Genomic DNA, 21,483 nt, shown 5'->3' with positions numbered 1-21,483 from the left:
GCTGCAAGTTCCTGTCCAAGCATTCACCATCCTGACTTGGAAATATATTGCCGTTCCTTCTGTGTCACTCGGTCAAAATCCTGGCATTCCCTTTGTAACAGCACTATAGGTGCACCTCCACCACATTGAATATTTTTCAGGCTGAGTTAAATGGACTATTACATGACAGATGTCAGGGAAGGTGGGATGGGTTGAGGAAATAGCCAAGTATTAACTATTAAAAATAGTCTACACTTCTATTCTTCCTAAGAATCTGCATAACCTCACACTTTCCCACATTCTATTCCATCTTCCACTTCTTTACCCACTCTCCTAGCCTGTCCAAATGCTTCTGCCACCTCTCTCCATTCTCAACACAGCTGGTCTTTCCACCTATTTTAGTATCATCTGCAAACTTAGCAACAACATCCTCAGTTCCTTCGCCCAGATCATAAATGTGTAATGTGAATAGTGATGGTCCCAACACTGACCCCTGTGGAACTCCCACTAGTCACCGGCTGTCATTCTGAAAAAGAGCCCTTTCTCCCCACTCTCTGCCTTCTGCCAGTCAGCCAATCCTCTACCCTGCCAGGACCTTTTGCCGTGATTTCATTGAGTGGCAAAACAGGGTCAAGGCACTGAATTGGCTATTCCTGTGTTCCTAACTTGCTCTGCACATGTGGATCCTGGGAATGAGAACAAGAACACATCTGCAGTCAGTTTTTATAGATGCTTGGATTCAAAGATAGGTTTAGGTTCTAAATTATTCAACGTTAAGCATGCTTGACAAACTCTTCATTGACAAAATAATTCCCTTACATTTTGGTAATTTTTGAAACTGAAGGATTATCTAAATAGGCTGAGTAGCCTCTTTCAGCTATGTTCATCTCTATGTGTTGCTCAGATCTGCAAGATGTCAAGATAAATTATGTTTTTTTTGTATAGGTAGGGTTACTAAAAAAAAACCCTGAAAGGCTTGTGGCAGTTCTTCAAGCCTTGTGGCAATTAATTCCAGAAAGTTCAATTTCTACTGCACAATATATAATTCATCTGCATTCTTGATTCCAGTTGATCAAGCACTCATACATTAGACAACTCACCTGCCCTGTTCTTAGCCAATATGTCAGCACAGAAAGACCTAAATATCATCTCTGAATCAGCAAAACAATTCCTCAAAGTAACTTTGATGAGCCAAAAAAAAGACAACTTTGAATAAATGATGCAGACCAAACTATTTTGCTGACACTGGGTTTGCCACAGCTTACACACATGTTTGGCTCATTTTTGTTTTACATTTGCTGTTGAAATATATGAATGAATTACTTTTCCTAATTAGGAATTCAGTCTTCACAATCAGTGCATTGAAACTAAGGGATCTCAATCAAAGTCACTGAAAACTAATTTAGTTTGATGCAACACTTTGTTTTACGGGTGATTTCCCGTAGAAACCTCTACATTAAATCTCCAGGTTCATGCTGACTTAATAGTGCAGGTTAATAACTTTAATACCTGGACCTATTGATTTGATCACCCTGCTCTCCTCGGTTTATCACAAGAAGCAAGTCATCCCATTTATCTTGGCTGATTCTGACTGTGAAACCTGCTGGGTAGGGAGTAATAATCATTAGCATTTAAAGGTTATTCATTGTGATTGATTGAAAGCCATATTTGGTGTTTAGTATAGGCAGGACTTTATAAAAATGTTATCCGTTATATTTCTGCCGTTCATAGGTGTTTATTGCTGAGCTTATTGCCATTAATGCCTCAGAGTGCTATTTATACAGAACAAAAAATTGATATGAAACTAAAGCTGGACAACTTACTCTTACTGTATGGTGCTTCTCTTTTACAGTCTTGGATGGTTCTTTCAAAATTGCATCTAACAAACTGTTGAAAAATTATGCCAATTTTTTTGTATCTGTGGCTGGAATGTGTTATTTTGAAAATTTGACAGAACACTTTGACACAAAGCAGGTGCACAGCCTAATATCATTTACTATAAAGAAGTATGTGGTGTTCACTGCTGCACAAATGCAAGGTTTCTTATGCGTGGGCAATATCTACTTGTTTATTATTTCTCAGTCACGGTGTGGGTGTCACTAGCGGCACTGATATTTGTTGCCCACCTGCAATGACCTTGAGAAGCTAGTGATGATCTGTCATTTTGAATCTTTTTGGCAGTACTCCAGTTAGAACTCTGGGCTTAGAGAACAATTTAAGATTGAGTTTTAAGAGTGGAACAAGACACTGATTGGTCATGTAATGACAGTTGTTACAAACCAGAGGTCGTTCACTGCTGTAATCTAAAAGTAAGTATTCTACTGTCATGTCAGATGATTGTAGTCAGTATTTATACAATGTAACTGCACTCAATTAGTATTTTAATTATAAAACCTCTTAATTCAATGTGTTTATAATAATAAACTCCACTCAAATGTTAGCAAGCTGCTCTTTCGAAACAACTAGCAACTCAAAACAGCCCCAATTAATAAATTAATGCGTAATACCTCTGCGAAGCCCGGAAACAGTTGAAATATTCTCCAGGACTTTAATAGCTTCCCCTTGATCCCAACTTGCAGTCAGTACTATGTCTGTCTTGACATCACTCACTGATGGGGTCTGTCCATCCTAACCATGACTCTCACCTGTAATGTTGAATATAACCTAGCTGTGCAGTGTTCAGTCCTGTCTGTCACCAGCTCTGCTAACTAATGTTGCCACCAAGTCTTCCAGCTGGATCTGTGGACTGATGTGTGACTTTGTTTTCACACGTGTGGAACCTGACAGCTTCATTTCAGTACTGCTCTCCCGACATGTCACAGTTACCTGCAACACCAACAATGCAACTGAAAGAAAGGATGGAGTTGAAAATCTGAGTTTTTGTTTAAGATGTTGGTCAGAGACGATTAAAAAGTACATTTTTCCGTGATCTTATCAGAATCATCTGTCATATTTTCAAAGGGTTAATTATTTTAATAAATCACCAAGCTTTTCATATATGATCAAGGCAATCATGTGCAACAACAAAATAGCTAGATAAGCTTGAATATAATTCCTGAAGAAGGGCCTGTGCCCGAAACGTCGAGTCTCCTGTTCCCTGGATGCTGCCTGACCTGCTGTGCTGTTCCAGCAATAAAGTTTCAACTTTGATCTCCAGCATCTGCAGACCTCACTTTCTCCTCGAAGATTTCAACCTACTGCGAATCCTCTTACAAGGATGCCTTCCTTGAAGAAGCTCTCTGCCTCTCTCTACAAAGATTTCAGTGAGTCCCTCTCTCACTGCACACCCCAGGTCATCTCCTCTGCACAGAAGCTCTTCAGCCACATTCTGAAGCAGACTCGTTACCACAGCCATATCTCCTTTCTCAGCACCTGCCTACGGAACCGACTGATCCCCCATGGACTCCAGATCACCTTCCGACCAACACAATTTGGACCCAACCAGGACTACCAGTACCTGCAACAAATCCGCAGCCTCCAGCAACGGACCTCCCTCCGGATCCTCCACTCATTCCTGAAGAAGGGCCTGTGCCCGAAACGTCGAATCTCCTGTTCCCTGGATGCTGCCTGACCTGCTGTGCTGTTCCAGCAATAAAGTTTCAAGCTTGAATATAAGTTTATCGTCAAATCAGATCCCCATTAGAATGAGCAAAGCTGTCAAACAACTTGGCATCCAAATGTTAGTTTTGTTAAGTACTTTTGAAAGAGCAGTCTTAATTACTTGCCATCATCACAAAGGAGGACACTAGCTATATGCTGGAAACAAATTCATTTAAACAGACCTACTTTGATTTGGTCTGATTTACACACTCCCAAATTCCAAAGTGTTCTGCAGTGTTAGTAAAAATGGACATGTCTCACTGCCATTTTGACTTCCATATATGATCTTTTCAAACTCTCTTGCCTGGCCTCAGTCTGTTTAACTGCCAGCTTCAGCCACACCAGGTACCAATTATCTCGACAGAAGGAGAGGGGTCAATAACCAGGGCCATCGATTTAAGGTAAGAGGTAGAAGGCTACAGTTAGAGTTCAAGAGATTATTTTTCATCCAGATGGTGGTGGGAGTTTAGAAATCATTGTCTGAAAGGATGGTTGTCAGAAACTCTCAGCATTCAAGCAGTATTTAGATATTCACTTGAGTAAACATAGCATGGTCCAGAAGCAGGAAATTCGAATGAATGTAGTCAGGTCTTTGTTGACTGTCATGGATATGATAGGCTGAATGGCAGCCTGCTGTGCTGTCATCTCTGAGCTTCAGTGCTTGCAATACTCTGATACAGCTGAAAAATGTGTTGCTGGAAAAGCGCAGCAGGTCAGGCAGCATCCAAGGAGCAGGAGAATCGATGTTTCGGGCATGAGCCCTTCTTCAGTAATACTCTGATACAACCAGGAGTTGTGTATCCGGGTCACCAGTATTTTTGCTTCTGTATAAACTATAACTGGAGCCATTTGCATACCATTTTCAGGATGTGTTGGTTGCAAACAACTACAATTTACATAGGGCAAGTTTTCATAGTCTCTTTATGGAGAGATCTCAATGTACAGGCAGGGGCTAGTATGCATAAAAATTGATTTGCAATTACACTTTGACAGGAGCAACTTACAAAGTCTGTCAGGTTGATTACTCCAATGTGACTTTTTTAAAAATCCTTGCCAACCACGTCTATTCACAGCAGTTCTACCTCTAATCATACCAAGCTTTCTGTACTGTGAGCTTTGTGCTATGCACACAGAATAGAGACATTATGTTGACCCCATTTAAGAAATTAATCATCAATTTACTTCTTCATGACAGTACATTTGTGTGCTTACCATTAGCACTTGATGTGCCTTCTGTTATGGCTCAATGGAGCTTGATACAGAATCAAAAAAACCCACAGTACATTGTAATTGTGCCCTGAAGACAGTGACCCAGTTTTAATGACACTCGGCAATGTTTTGAAGTATATTTTTCGTTTTCAGCATAGGTGAATCAAAAAGCAATCATTAAACATAATTTTTGAATCATGTTTCTGATCTCTTTGGATGTGGTTGTTGTTTCATGGACTTGGGAAGTGGACACTCCAGGGTCACTTTATAATCTTGGGCTCAGATTTTCATTGTATTGGAGAACCTCTGACAATAATGCCAAAAATCTCTGAGAATCAGGAATACCAATTTCCACAAGTGTCATTTCTGATTTTCCCAGGGAGCAGGATTGTAGACATCCTGGATTCAAAACTGGAAGCTGTCTCCAATTTGGTATCCCTCCTGTTTGGAACTTGGAGTGTGTAAAGCAGACCAAATCAAAGTAGGTCTGTTTAAATGAATTTGTTTCCAGCATATAGCTAGTGCCCTCCTTTGGAGAGATGAGGTATCCTTCTAGGGTGGGGAATCAGATGCTCTTGAGGGAGTTGGAGGAGAGGTCAGGTTTTGTGAGAAGGTGGTCAGGTGCCCTTTGAGATAAGAACATGTCTAAAATTGTAATTACCTCCATTAGGACAAGTAAGGCTGTCAAACAACTTGGCACGCAGATGTTAAATTTCTTAAGTGATTAGCTGAGGAACTTTAAATGTAAAATGCTTTTATTATCAACTCACGGTTTTATCATCACATGCCACAACTTTACTTTGTCAGCCTGCTTCCTGAGGTTTGCCCAGATAGATTTTGAGGACATTGGCATGAGGGAGGCAGAGGTACAAGAGAGATGGCATCGTTTGACATATGTTGGCATTAAGTTGGCATTGAACCACCCATTCAGCCAGTGCATTCCAAATTGGAATAATTCAATGTATTTTAAAAAAATCTCCCCTTCCTTCACAATTCTTGAATAAAATATTTTAAATTTGTTCTTTGATGATCAGACCACCCACAGGTCACCATTTTCTCTCTGAAAACTTACTACTGCTACTACTTTTCTGTTCTAAAAATGAAGCCCCTTATCCTTGTCGCCATTTTAAATAAATTTCCAAGTACCCTCTCCAAAGCCATCAACCTTCAACAGCCTTCTGTTTTTGTCGAATGACTTGTTGGGGGTAATAACCTGGTACGGTAACTGTACCATTCAAGATCAGAGACGGTTACAGAGAGTGGTGAAGTCGGCCCGGACAATCACAAAGGCCAACCTCCCATCTATAGAATCCATCTACCAGGCCCGTTGTCAAGGAAAGGCCGCCAGCATTCTCAAAGATCCATCCCACCCTGGCAATGTTTTTCTACAACCTCTACCATCGGGGAGAAGGTACAGAAGCCTGAACACACGCACCAGCCGGTTTTGAAAAAGTTTCTACCCTACTGTTGTTAGAATACTGAATGGACTCACAAACTCTTAACATTCGCCTGTACCTTTGTTTTTGTTTTTGCCGCTGTTTCCCTATTATTTACTTATCTACGCTGCTTAACTCTGTGATCTGCCTGTATTGCTCACAAGACAAAGCTTTTCACTGTGTCTCGATACACGTGACAATAAATTCAATTCAATTCAAACCGACCTCCACTTAGGATCTCAAAGCAGTGAGACCTGTCATTTGGCCCTCCTTAAAATCCACACTTCAGGGAAGGGAGCAGCATTCTTCATAAACAGCACTTCATACAACATAGTGAGATGGCACACCCATATGACAACCAGCACATGCACTGCTTAAATGTATTTTACACTCTGTATTAACTAGCCCATGTCAAGCTTTAAACAAAAAATGACAGCTGGAGGGAACTAAATATTGAAATCAGAATTAGAAAAAATCAGGAATAAAAGCTGAATGAATTTCCATCACTTTCATGTACCTTCTATTTAAATAGAAGCATTAGCCCACTTAAAATAACTAATAATTTATGGAAATTGCAGTCTAATACAATATTGATATATGAGTCACTTTAATTGTAAAATAAAGGGGTATATATACTCAATATTGCACATGAAAAACCAACCAGAAAACAGGAATCTTAAATATAAAATAAAGGGGACATATATGTTCAGAATACATGTGAAAAACCAGCAAGAAAACTGGAATACACAAGGATTTATTTTCTGGGGCTCACATTGATATTTTTAATTCAATTTGTCCAAACACAAGTTGTTAAATCAGTGTAGAATGTTGAGGAATGTCAACTCCAAATTATGATCAGCACAACTCATGTTGTCCTGATATTTGGAGTCATTGAGTCCTACAGTGTGGAGGCAGGCCCTTTGAGCCAAACTGGTCCATACTGACCAAAATGTCCATCTACGCTAAACCCATTTCCCTGCACTTGGCCCATATCCTTCTGAACCTTTCCTATCCACATATATGTCCAAATATCTTTTAAATGTTATTAATGTACCCGCCTCAACCACTTCCACTGGTAGCTCATTCTATATGTATACCACCCTCTGTGTAAAAACATTACCCCTCAGGTTCCCTTTTATTCTTTTCCCTCCAACCTTAAACTGATGCCCTCTAGCCCTCGATTCCCCAACTCTGGGGAAAAAACTGAGTGCATTCACCCTATCCATGCTTCTCATGATCTTATACACCTCGATAAGATCCCGCCTCAGTCTCCTACACTGTAAAGAAAAAAGTCCTAGCTTGTCCAACCCCTCCCTATAACTCAGACCGTTGAGTCCTGGCAACATCCTTGTAAATTTCTTCTGCACTCTTTCCACCTTAATAACATCCTTCCAAAGCAAGGGGACCAAAGCTGAACACAATACTTCAAGGTTGGCCTCACCAACATCCTGTACAACAGTAACATAACTTCTCAATTTTTGTACTGCAATGACACTACCCTGACTGATGAAGGGCAATGTGCCAAAAGCCTTCTTCACTGCCCTGTCTACCTGTGACTCCACTTTCAGTGAACCCTGCACCTGAACTCCAAGGTCCCTCTATTACACTACACTCTTTAAGGCCCTATCATTCACCATGAAACACCTACCTTGACTTGACTTTCCAAAATGCAAGATCTCACACTTATCTATAAGTGCAGCATGATGGCACAGTGGTTAGCACTGCTGACTCAGCACCAGGGTCCCAGGTTCGATTCCAGCCTCAGGTGACTGTCTGTGTGGATTCTCCCTGTGTCTGTGTGGGTTTCCTCTGGGTGCTCCGGTTTCCTCCCACAATCCAATTATGTGCAGGTCAGGTAAATTGGTCATGTTAAATTGCTCATAGTGTTAGGTCCATTAGGCAATGGGTCTGGGGATGGGTTACTCTTTGGAAGGTTGGTGTGGACTGGTTGGGCCGAAGGGCCTGTTTCCACACTGTAGGAAATCTAATCTAAATTCCATTTGCCATTTCTCGCCCACTTCCCCAGCTGATCAATGTCCTGCTGCAATTTCTGATAACCTTCCTCACTGTCCACGATACTGCCTATTTCAGTGTCATCTGCAAACTTACTAATCATGCCTTATACATTCTCATCCAAATCATTAATATAGATAACAAACAGCAATGGGCCCAGCACCGACCCTATGGGGCACTCCACTCATTGCTGATGAAGGACTTTTGCCTGAAACGTCGACTCTCCTGCTCCTCGGATGCTGCCTAACCTGCTGTGCTTTTCCAGCACTACACTCTCGGCAGGCCTCCAGTCCGACAAGCATCCTTCCACTCTTGCCCTCTGCTTCCTACCATCAAGCCAATTGTGTGTCCAATTTGCCAGCTCGACCTGGATTCCGTATTATCTAATCTTCCAGAGGAGCATATCATGTGGAACCTTATCAAAGGTCTTAGTGAAATCCATAGAGATTGCATCTCCCACTCTGCTCTTGTGAACCTTACTGGTCAATTAGAGTCATAGAGATTTACAGCATGGAAACAGACCTTTCGGTCCAACCTGCCCACACCGACCAGATATCCCAACCCAATCTAGTCCCACCTGCCAGCACCTGGCCCATATCCCTCCAAACCCTTCCTATTCATATACCCATCCAAATGCCTCTTAAATGTTGCAATTGTACCAGCCTCCACCACTTCCTCTGGCAGCTCATTCCATACACGTACCACCCTCTGCGTGAAAAGGTTGCCCCTTAGTTCTCTTTTATATCTTTTCCCTCTCACCTTAAACCTATGGCCTCTAGTTCTGGACTCCCCGATCCCAGAGAAAAGACTTTGTCTATTTATCCTATCCATGCCCCTCATAATTTTGTAAACCTCTATAAGGTCACCCCTCAGCCTCAACGCTCCAGGGAAAACAGCCCCAGCCTGTTCAGCCTCTCCCTATAGCTCAAATCCTCCAACCCTGGCAACATCCTTGTAAATCATTTCTGAACCCTTTCAAGTTTCACAACATCTTTCCGATAGGAAGGAGACCAGAATTGCACGCAATATTCCAACAGTGGCCTAACCAATGTCCTGTACAGCCGCAACATGACCTCCCAACTTCTGTACTCAATACTCTGACCAATAAAGGAAAGCATACCAAACACCTTCTTCACTATCTGGCCAAAGTTCAATGGTGCAATACCTTAGCAGGGATGACCGTGGAGGAACAATGGCGGATATTTCTGTGTATAATGCAGAAGTTGCAGGATCAGTTCATTCCTAAAAGGAAGAAAGATCCCAGGAGGAGGCATGGGCGGCCGTGGCTGACGAGGGAAGTAAAGAAACATATAAAGTTAAAAGAGAAAATGTATAGCATACCAAAGATAAGTGGGAAAACTGAGGACTGGGAAGCTTTTAAAGAGCAACAGAGGATTACTAAGAAGGAAATACGCAGAGGAAAAATGAAGTACGAAGGTAAACTGGCCAATAATATAAAGGAGGATAGTGAAAGCTTTTTTAGGTATGTGAAAGGCAAAAAAATGGTTAGGACTAAAATTGGGCCCTTGAAGACAAAAACAGGGGAATATATTATGGGGAACAAAGAAATGGCAGAAGAATTAAATGGGTACTTCAGATCTGTGTTCACTGGGGAAGACACAAGCAATCTCCCTGAGGTAACAGTGGCTGAAGGACCTGAACTTAAGGGAATTTATATTTGCCAGGATTTGGTGTTGGAGAGACTGTTAGGTCTGAAGGTTGATAAGTCTCCGGGGCCTGATGGTCAACATCCCAGGGTACTGAAGGAGGTGGCTCGGGAAATCGTGGATGCGTTGATGATTATTTTCCAGAGTTCGATAGATTCGGGGTCGGTTCCTAAGGATTGGAGGGTAGCTAATGTTATACCACTTTTTAAGAAAGGTGGGAGAGAGAAAGCAGGAAATTATAGACCAGTTAGTCTGACCTCAGTGGTGGGAAAGATGCTGGAATCTATTATAAAGGATGAAATTACGGCACATCTGGATAGTAGTAACAGGATAGGACAGAGTCAGCATGGATTTATGAAGGGGAAATCATGCTTGACTAATCTTCTTGAATTCTTTGAGGATGTAACTCTGAAGATGGACGAGGGAGATCCAGTAGATGCAGTATACCTGGACTTTCAGAAAGCTTTTGATAAAGTCCCACACAGGAAGTTAGTGAGTAAAATTAGGGCGCATAGTATTGGGGGCAAAGTACTAGATTGGATTGAAAATTGGTTGGCTGATAGGAAACAAAGGGTAGTGATAAACGGCTCCATTTCGGAATGACAGGCAGTGATCAGTGGGGTACCGCAGGGATCTGTGCTGGGACCGCAGCTTTTTACAATATATGTTAATGATATAGAAGATGGTATCAGCAATAACATTAGCAAATTTGCTGATGATACAAAGCTGGGTGGCAGGGTGAAATGTGATGAGGATGTTAGGAGATTACAGGGTGACCTGGACAAGTTAGGTGAGTAGGCAGATGCATGGCAGATGCAGTTTAATGTGGATAAATGTATGTTATCCACTTTGGTAGCAAGAACAGGAAGGCAGATTTCTACCTCAATGGAATCAATTTAGGTAAAGGGGCAGTACAGAGAGATCTGGGTGTTCTTGTACACCAGTCAATGAAGGCAAGCATGCAGGTACAGCAGGTAGTGAAGAAGGCTAAGAGCATGCTGGCCTTCATAACAAGAGGAATTGATGATAGAAGCAAAGAGGTGCTTCTGCAGTTGTACAGGGCCGTGGTGAGACCACACCTGGAGTACTGTGTGCAGTTCTGGTCTCCAAATTTGAGGAAAGACATTCTGGCTATTGAGGGAGTGCAGCGTAGGTTCACGAGGTCAATTCCTGGAATGGCAGGATTACCTTACACTGAAAGACTGAAGCGACTGGGCTTGTATACCCTTGAGTTTAGAAGACTGAGAGGGGATCTGATTGAGACGTATAAGATTATGAAAGGATTGGACACTCTGCCAGTAGGAAACATGTTTCCGCTGATGGGTGAATGCCGAACCAGAGGACACAGCTTAAAAATATGAGGTAGACCATTTAGGACAGAGATGAGGAGAAACTTCTTCACCCAGAGAGTGGTGGCTGTGTGGAATGGTCTGCCCCAGAGGGCAGTGGAGGCCCACTCTCTGGATTCATTTAAGAAAGAGTTGGATAGAGCTCTCAAAGATAGTGGAATCAAGGGTTATGGAGATAAGGCAGGAACAGGATACTGATTAGGAATGATCAGCCATGATTATATTGAATAGCGGTGCAGGCTCGAAGGGCTGAATGGCCTACTCCTGCACCTATTGTCTATTGTCTATCCTATCTACCTGCAACTCCACTTTCAAGGAATAATGAACCTCTACTCCAAGGTCTCTTTGTTCAGCAACACTCCCTAGGACCTTACCATTAAGTGTATAAGTTCTGCTAAGATTTGTTTTCCCAAAATGCAGCACCTCACATTTATCTGAATTAAACTCCATCTGCCACTTCTCAGCCCATTGGCCCATCTGGTCCAGATCCTGTTGAAATCTGAGGTAACCATCTTCACTGTCCACTGCACCTCCAATTTTGGGGTCATCTGCAAACTTACAAACTCTACCTCTTTTACTCGCATCCAAATCATTTATGTAAATCACAAAAAGTAGAGGACCAAGCACCAATCCTTGTGGCACCCCACTGGTCACAGGCCTCCAGTCTGAAAAACAACCCTCCACCACCACCCTCTGTCTTCTACCTTTGAGCCAGTTCTGTATCCAAATGGCTAGTTCTCCCTGTATTCCATGAGATCTAACCTTGCTAACCAGTCTCCCAGGGAACCTTGTCGAGCGCCTTACTGAAGTCCATATAGATCACATCTACTGCTCTGCCCTCATCAATCTTCTTTGTTATTTCTTCAAAAAACTCAATCAAGTTTGTGAGACATGATTTCCCACGCACAAAGCCATGCTGACTATTCCTAATCAAACCCTGTATTTCTAAATGTATGTATATCTTCCCTCTCAGAATCTTCTCAAGCAACTTATCTGCCACAGATGTTAAGCTTAGTGGTCTGTAGTTCCCAGGTTTTCTTTGCAGCCCTTCTTGAATAATGGCACAGCATTTGCTATCCTCCAGTCTTCCAGGATCTAACCTATGACTAACAATGAAGCAAAAATATCATCCAGGGGCCCCGCAATTTCTCCTCTAGCCTCTTGCTGTGTTCTTGAATATATCTGGTCAGGACCAGGAGATTTATCCACCTTCATACATTCTAATACACTCATGATCTGTTGCGCTGGTCTAAACGTCTCTAAAAATTCACTAGATCACCATCCCTTTCACATAGCTTGCCATTCAATCAGAGGTCGAATTCAGCACCATAGGAAATTTCTGCTCACTGTGCTTGTTTACAAGCCCTCAGACCCCCAAAAGGAATCCCTCAAAATAAAACTGCACCTTAAATAGAAACTCTAATAAGTCCTTTCAAAACTTAGCCAGAAACTGACTTCTATTTGCCAATATAACAAGTCAGTGACTCTGACTGATTTTTAAATTTGTTTTGTTATTTATAGTTAAACCCATTTTTAGCTCGATCATAGAATCCCTACACTGTGGAAACAGGCCATTTGGCCCAGCAAGTCCACACTGACCTTCTGAAGTTTATCCCACCCAGACCCATTCCCCTCCCTGTCATTGGACATTCCTCTGAATGATGCACCTACCCTACACATCCCTGAACACGATGGGCAATTTAGCATGGCTAATTCACCTAACCTGCACATCTTTGGATTGTGGAAGGAAACCGGAGCACCCAGAGCAAACCCATACAGACACGGGGAGAATGTGCAAACTCCACGCAGACAGTCGCCCCAGGCTGGGATCAAACCTGGGTCCCTGATGTTGTGAAGCAACAGTGCTAACCACTGAGTCACTGTGCCAGCTCCATTTTTAGCTCTATTAGTGAAATAGCACCAAGTTAAAATTTGTATTGAAAGATAGCTTATCTTTAAAGACAGCTAGATTGTTAAAAAAAAACTTCTCAACAATGCAATTAATCAGAGAGGATTTCATGTGTGATGTAACATATAAATTAGTCTGAATTTCCAGACTTCTTGCTTGGTTACATCACACCTTCTTATTTAGTGACTAAAAGCACTAACTTGATGGGGGCTCTTCAACCTGTTTCAGTGATGTTACTCAAGGGAACAGTTTTGTTCAGGATGCCATGGGAAGGAAACCTCTTCTGAAAAGAGGATTCCTTCCATTTGAGGGGGCACTCAGGCTGGGGGTAGGGGTGTGTGAAAATTGATGTCTCATCTGAAAAGTGCAATGCAGCATTCCCTCACTAATACAGTGAAGTGTCAGCCTTAACTGTGTATCTTAGTCCTATAGCCTTGTGACTTGGGCTAAGCTATGGCTGATATCTGCCATGAGGCAGCTTTGGATTTGCCAGTAGTCTGGTGATGTGTATGGTATTACTCTTGAACATCTTTGCGAATTCAGCTCAAAAACAACTGGTATGAGCCTCATGTCAATCCTTATAAAGATCTCAAAGAAGGTAAAGACCTAAAGTTTTCAAGTTATCCTGTACCATCATTACATACAGAATCACCAGAGCAATAAGATGCTACAGGAAGAACAGTTTGAGATAAGACATCCTTATGGCTCTGTGGATGAAGATCATTCATCACCATTATTTAATCAACCCCATCTATGGTAAAGGAAAGCTACATGCCACTGTATTTCCAGTCAGAATTTGCAAAGAATTTTGAGGGAAAAGCATGTTACTTTGATTTTAGCATAGCTAGAGAAGTCAGTTTAAGCAAAGGTGGAAGCCAGTGTTTTAAATCACCATTTTTCCTTTCATTTCCTTTGAACAGTTTAATTTATTATTTGTAACAGTGTTGGAATTGAGATCAAGACTACTTGATGATAAGGAAAGTTAGAGCTTGGAGGGCATGGGATAACCTGCAGCAGCACCTCCAGGCAGTGTTGGCAACCCAACCTCCAGCCAGTCTCATTCATAATTTATTTTTATAACTTTACACCCCTGAAAAACACAGAATTTCCAGTTGGGGTTTTAGCAGCACAGATAGGCCTTCTTCATGTCTGTGCCGCTGTTCAACCATCTAAGTTTGCAGCAATGGACCCAAAGTACTGTAATTTTTATCCCAACAATTAAGGAGAGTCAAGGGGCTGAGTTGAGTATGGTTGCCATTACAAAACAGAAAGTGCTAGAAAATCTAAAAGGTCTAAAAATTGATAAATTTCCTGGCCCCAATGGGCTACATCCTAGAGTTCTGAGGGAGGTGGCTAAAGAAATAGCGGAGGCATTGGTTGTAATCTTTCAAAAATCACTGGAGTCAGGGAAAGTCCCAGATGATTGGAAGATTGCTATTGTAATCCCCTTGTTCAAGAAAGGATCAAGACAAAAGATGGAAAATTATAGGCCAATTAGCCTAACCTCAGTTGTAGATAAAATTCTAGAATCCATCGTTAAGGATGAAATTTCTAAATTCTTGGAAGAGCAGGGTCAAAATAGAACAAGTCAGCATGGATTTAGCAAGGGGAGGTTGTGCCTGACCAACCTGTTAGAATTCTTTGAAGAGGTAACAAGTAAGTTAGACCAGGGAAACCCAGTGGATGTTATCTACCTAGACTTCCAAAAGGCCTTTGATAAGGTGCCTCACGGGAGGCTACTGAGCAAGGTGAGGGCCCATGGTGTTCGAGGTGAGCTACTGGCATGGATTGAGGATTGGCTGTCTGACAGAAGGCAGAGAGTTGGGATAAAAGGTTCTTTTTCGGAATGGCAGCCGGTGACAAGTGGTGTCCCGCAGTGTTGGAGCTGCCACTGTTCACTTCATATATTAATGATCTGGATGAAGGGACTGGGGACATTCTGGTGAAGTTCGCCGATGATAAAAAGTTAGGTGAACAGGCATGTAGTATTGAGGAGGTGGGGAGGCTGCAGAAAGATTTAGACAGTTTAGGAGAGTGGTCCAGGAAATGGCTGATGAAATTCAATGTGAGCAAATGCGAGGTCTTGCACTTCAGAAAAAAGAATACAGGCATGGACTGTTTTCTAAACGGTGAGAAAATTCATAAAGCCAAAGTACAAAGGGATCTGGGAGAGCTAGTCCAGGGTTCTCTAAAGGTTAACTTGCAGGTTGAGTCCGTGCTTAAGAAAGCAAATGTAATGTTGTCATTTATCTCAAGAGGGTTGGAATGTAAAAGCAGTGATTTGTTACTGAGACTTTATAAAGCTCTGATTAGGCCCCATTTTGGACCCCACACTTCTGGAAGGACATACTGGCACTGGAGCATGTCCAGCGGAGATTCACACGGATAATCCCTGGAATGGTAGGCCTAACATACGATGAACAGCTGAGGATCCTGGGATTAGAGTTTAGAAGGTTAAGGGGAGATCTAATAGAAGAAAGTGAGGACTGCAGATGCTGGAGGTCAGAGCTGAAAATGTGTTGCTGGAAAAGCGCAGCAGGTCAGGCAGCATCCAAGGAACAGGAGAATCGATGTTTCGGGCATGAGCCCTTCTTCAGGAATGAGGAAGGTGTGCCAAGCAGGCTAAGATAAAAGGTAGGGAGGAGGGACTTGGGGGAGGGGCGTTGGGAATGCGATAGGTGGAAGGAGGTTAAGGTGAGGGTGATAGGCCGGAGTGGGGTGGGGGCGGAGAGATCAGGAAGAAGATTGCAGATCAAGAAGGCGGTGCTGAGTCCGAGGGTTGGGACTGAGATAAGGTGGGGGGAGGGGAAATGAGGAAGCTGGAGAAATCTGCATTCATCCCTTGTGGTTGGAGGGTTCCTAGGCAGAAGATGAGGCGCTCTTCCTCCAGGCGTCATGTTGCCATGGTCTGGCGATGGAGGAGGCCAAGGACCTGCTTGTCCTTGGTGGAGTGGGAGGGGGAGTTGAAGTGTTGAGCCACGGGGTGGTTGGGTTGATTGGTCCGGGTGTCCCAGAGGTGTTCTCTGAAACATTCCGCAAGTAGGCGGCCTGTCACCCTAATGTAGAGGAGGCCACATCGGGTGCAGCGGATGCAGTAAATGATGTCTGTGGAGCTGCAGGTGAATTTGTGGCAGGTATGGAAGGATCCCTTGGGGCCTTGGAGGGAAGTAAGGGGGGAGGTGTGGGCGCAAGTTTTGCATTTCTTGCAGTTGCAGGGGAAGGTGCTGGGAGTGGAGGTTGGGTTGGTGGGGGGTGTGGACCTGACGAGGGAGTCGCAGAGGGAGTAGTCTTTCCGGAACGCTGATAGGGGAGGGGAGGGAAATATATCCTTGGTGGTGGGGTCTGTTTGGAGGTGGCGGAAATGACGGAGGATGATACGATGTATCTGGAGGTTGGTGGGGTGGTAGGTGAGGACCAGTGGGGCTCTGTCCAGGTGGCGATTGGAGGGGCGGGTTTCAAGGGCGGAGGAGCAGGAAGTGGAGGAAATGCGGTGGAGGGCATCGTCAACCACGTCTGAGGGGAAATTGTGGTCTTTGAAGAAGGAGACCATCTGGGTTGTTCAGTATTGGAACTGGTCCTCCTGGGAGCAGATGCGGCAGAGGTGAAGGAATTGGGAATATGAGATGGCGTTTTTCCAGGGGGCAGGGTGGGAGGAGGTGTAATCTAGGTGGCTGTGGGAGTTGGTCGGTTTATAGTAAATGTCCGTGTTGAATCAGTCGCCCGAGATAGAAATGGAGATGTCTAGGAAGGGGAGGGAGGAGTCTGAGACGGTCCAGGTAAATTTGAGGTCGGGTGGAAGGTGTTAGTAAAATGGATGAACTGTTCAACCTCCTCATGGGAGCACGAAGTAGCGCAGGGGAGATCTAATAGAAACGTACAAGATAATACATGGCTTAGAAAGGGTGGACGCTGGAAAGTTGTTTCCGTCAGGGGATACTAGGACCTGTGGGCACAGCCTTAGAATTAGAGGGGGTCAATTAAAAATGGAAATGAGACATTTCTTCAGCCAGAGAATGTTGGGCCTGTGGAATTCATTGCCACAGAGCGCAGTGGAGGCCGGGACGTTAAATGTCTTCAAGGCAGAGATTGATAAATTCTTAATCTCGCAATAATTAAGGGCTACGGGGAGAGTGTGGGTAAGTGGCGTTGAAATGCCCATCAGCCATGATTGAATGGTGGAGTGGACTTGATGGGCCGAATGGTCTTACTTCCGCTCCTATGCCTTATGGTCTTATGGTTTTTCAGACCCTCGTCTCAATTATACTTTAGTGTCCTAAGGTTCTGCTTCTGGCACCTTTGAAGGCGGGGAGTTCAGATAACCTTTCAGTAAATAAAAACCTTTCCTCATCGCCCTTGACCTTAAAACTCTGCCCCCACCCCCCCCCCCCCCCCCCCCCCCCATCATTGACCCCTGCACTGAGGGGAAAGGTGTACCTCTATCTACCCTAAATGTACCCCTCTCTACTTTGCACATTGCAATCAGGTTACCCAGTACCCTAATGAAAACAACTCCAGCTATTTAGTGTCTCTTCATCGCTGGCTTGCTCCTGCCCAAATCTACTTTAAGTAATTAGCTGCTATCAGCATTCAGGTTGAACTAGGCCTCTGTGTACAGCATTTTTAAAACTTGCCATTTCTGGGTTGTTTGATCTACTTCACACTTCCCTTTCAATGCCTTTCTGCATAATTAATTCTGAAATCCCAAAAAGGTCATGGAGCCTGAATGGCCTTGACATTGAACACTGATTCCAACATAGTTTTAGATTTGCTTTACACTGAAATCTTGATAGCAATTCCAATTTCATTTTTCAAAGAAAATAAAATTTAGCATAATCATTTTGTGAAAACGAACTTATTTAAAAATGTCTCCCTGTGGTGTTTTGAGTTGGGCCTTTAATGTCTGCAAAGTGAAATTCAGAGTCGGTCAGGTATCAACTGTGGTTCCCTGGTGGGCTACATGAATCAAATAAGCTGTAATGTCATCTAAATGGGACACTTGTGTGTACTAAACTGTAAAAGGATAGGTTTGACTCTGGTTGTCATGTGTGATGGATACAGCTACCTTCACTTAAAGTTCATTACTTTCTGCAGCTATTAACCTTAACGATTCGTTACAGCCTTTAAAGCAGAGGCATTCACAGCTTTCCATTCTGAGCTGAATGCTGCAAGTGTTGTCTGACATGGAATCTACACAATATACACTTGGAGGTTGCATAGTAATTTCCAGATATTTAGAAAATTCCATCTTGGGCAGGTTATGCAGATGGGTTTAATGAAGTGCTGCTCAAGGATTTCATTGTTCTCCATACTCTCAGAGGTTGATGTCGAGCCCCAGCAGCCCACTGTTCCGGGAGTTTTTTTTAAACAGGGAGAGATTTTCTGAGCCTCTGGCCCTGCACTACTTGAAGTCACTCCATGTGGAAGTATTGCTAAGTGTTCTTTGTAAATGGTCTTTCATCTTAGTGAGAGGGGGGATCAATTCGAGCAGCAAATGTGAAAATCTGCACAGTTTAGAATGCAAACCATAGTTTCCTTTGGCTGCAAATGGAGTTGCTATGCAGACTGCTTGAGGGCATGAAAAACATTTCAGTGAGCATGGGACGGACCTAACCTTGTTACTATACAGCAATGCATTGAATACAATGCTGACAACCAAGTAATTTGCACACAAACACTACCTTGCATTCAATTTGGTGAGTATGATGTAGTTCAGAATGAACTCGTTTCAACATTTGGAGTACCCAGTCTGAGGTGAAGCCTCAGAGAAATCCACTGGCCAAAACTTTCTCTGTTTCAGACTGTGTGGGGAAGGCTACATAGGGGTCAACTAACTCTCCACCCTTACTGCCAAGCAAATTTGCCAGATTGTGCACCAATTCACTTGACAGTTAGCCACCAAGCTCTTTGGACAATCACAGGTGTCAACAGTGGCAACCCAGATGACCAAAAACTGCCAACACATCAGAGGTGGGCACCTTTTGGGTTGTTAAGACCATCAGTCTAGGCAAGATCTTCAGAGGATCCAATAGCGCAAAGGTAGATATTCTTTCTCTTCTTGTGAGATCTGAGTCATAGGGATTGGGGAGATTTAAAGGCAAGGCCAAATGCAGCTTTCTGCTCTTCTTCTCTCGACTGGGGCAAATAAAAGGCCTGGACTCCATAGTTGCCCTGGTTACCCAATCAGTAAGGAAGCCATGTTTTTTGACACCTCCAGCTGGAATGGAAAGTAATTAGGAACTGAAGTGGCTGTTAATTTTGCACTCTAAGGCTTCAATTGCTGGCAAATTGAGGACATCCCCATGAACCTTCCAGAACTTATTTGGTGAGAAGCGGGTGAGTATTTCACCAGAGTTAACTCATACAATTATTTCCCTTTCTAGCCACCTCTCTTGGTGGGCAATGGGGGAATTTCATTCATTGATTTGTTTTCATACGATTACAGAAGTTATGTGATTTATAGTAACGTGTTGTCGGACAAGGCTGCTTTTAATATTTTAGACCGAAAATAAAGTGAGAAAATATAGGATCAGCATTAGTTGTGACCAGGAACACCTTGACTGGGGAAACATAGGGTGGGGTGGTGTTTTGTTAAACTAGAGAATGGACTGGGGACTTGTTTCAATCTGAAATGGAGTTGTGGGGAGTACTGTGTTTGAAAACATATTAACATTGGGGAGGGTGTTAAGATCGACTGAAGATTATCTTGAGATACAATATTAATATCTCTGAGCTTGCTGTCCAACTCAAAATGCCCAGATAAGTCGCTCTCAGGTACCAATGAAATTTGGGACAGATGGCCACTATCATTGTCATGGGAGAAAATACGGGTCCCGGGCTCCTCGTGACATGTTCACAAAACGGACAACACAAAATGTCTGCACTTAACCACTATGCCTACCCACAATGCCTCAAATTGGCTAAACCAGCCACCCCAGATATCTCACATACCTCAGGACAGCCCCAGACCAAGAGAATATACTTCTTCAGATTAACTGATAATGAGCCTCGTGCTCCAGCCACCTCTGATGTCCCGAGGGTACAGCTGCTGCCATTATGAGTCAAGCCTTCACAAAGGGTACCCAGACAAGGAGACGCCAAAGGTACTTTGCTTGCCCCCCTCAACAATACGAACACATTGATACCAGGATGAAGCCCACAAACACTTGCCCCAGCCAAGGATCGGAATCTCCTGAGTCAATTAACTCATTGTCGGACATCGGACGCTTGAATCTTTTCAGTGAACAAACTTTATTTCTCTTTGTTGTACAACTCACACCATTGTCTCATACCTCACACTTCATTGTTGTAAGGGTATGAAACTCCAGTATTCTCTGTTCGGGGAAGAAGCTGTGGTTCTTTCTGAACAGCCCATCAGTGACTGTTTCAGTTGGGTCAAGTCTCTTCCGTGATATCGCTGTTGGTTAAATAAATCCTCGTCAGTTCTCAGTCCGATCTGTGTGTTTGTGATCTCTGATTAATTGGGCTAAATTCTCCGACAATTGTGAAGTCTCGGATAGAAATTACAATTGGCAAACTTTTGTTTTTGGTTCCTTTAATTGTGCCTACTGCAGTCTGTTTGATCATTTCATTTCTGCCATTAACTCCTTACGAGTGGATCATTTTAAAAAAGAGCATGATGCCTGCATATAAATTACATGTGCAGGGTGTACAAGCGCATTAATTACTCCTCTGAGAAAGATTGCTAATGTAATTTCTACTATCCTAGGTCTTACTTTTGCTGAAAGTTGAAGTGAGTAAGCCAGTTAGATTAGTATGAAGAATGAGACTGCAAAAAAACTCATTCTCAAAGATTTTTGTATTGACAAATATATGAGCTCTGCTCTCCTCCTATCAACAACACAGAGAGAGACAAAGAAAATCAATGTAAACCCGTCCCAAAATGTGCTGGTAATTACATGAGTCGGTAGCAGCCACAAGTAGAATTTGCTGGCCAAATGCAGCATGTGCATGCATTTACAGTGCAATCCTGGGGCTAGCATTGGGCATTTCTAATCAAACCCACGTGAAAGAGAAGAGGAGGCCTTTATGTAGCAACTTCCATAATCTCTGGATGTCCCAAAACATGTGACAATGAAGGAATTACAATCTAATATAGGGAAGGTGATTGCCAATTTGAGTACAGCACACTCCCCAAGTAACAATGTGGTGATGGCCAGGCAATCCCTCTTCAAAATGATACCATCGGTGCCTTTGTTCTCCACTACTGCAAAAAATACGGAGGTATGGCATTGAGGGTGAGTTGGAGGTTTGGATTAGGAGTTGGCTGGCTGGAAGAAGACAGAGGGTAGTAGTTGATGGCA

At 43.1% G+C, this 21,483-nt stretch overlaps 1 protein-coding gene across 1 annotated transcript in view; it reads left to right on the top strand.

Annotated features, from left to right (window-relative positions):
• The window catches only part of xylt1 (xylosyltransferase I), a 250,210-nt gene that overhangs the window by 165,972 nt on the left and 62,755 nt on the right, over positions 1-21,483 (top strand). The window lies entirely within an intron of this gene.

The sequence above is a fragment of the Chiloscyllium plagiosum genome, unplaced genomic scaffold (assembly GCF_037043375.1).
Source record: "Chiloscyllium plagiosum isolate Xiang-an unplaced genomic scaffold, Cpla_swu_hap1 HiC_scaffold_20, whole genome shotgun sequence".
Classification (NCBI taxonomy): domain Eukaryota; kingdom Metazoa; phylum Chordata; class Chondrichthyes; order Orectolobiformes; family Hemiscylliidae; genus Chiloscyllium; species Chiloscyllium plagiosum.
This window is presented reverse-complemented; position numbering and strand designations above follow the sequence as displayed.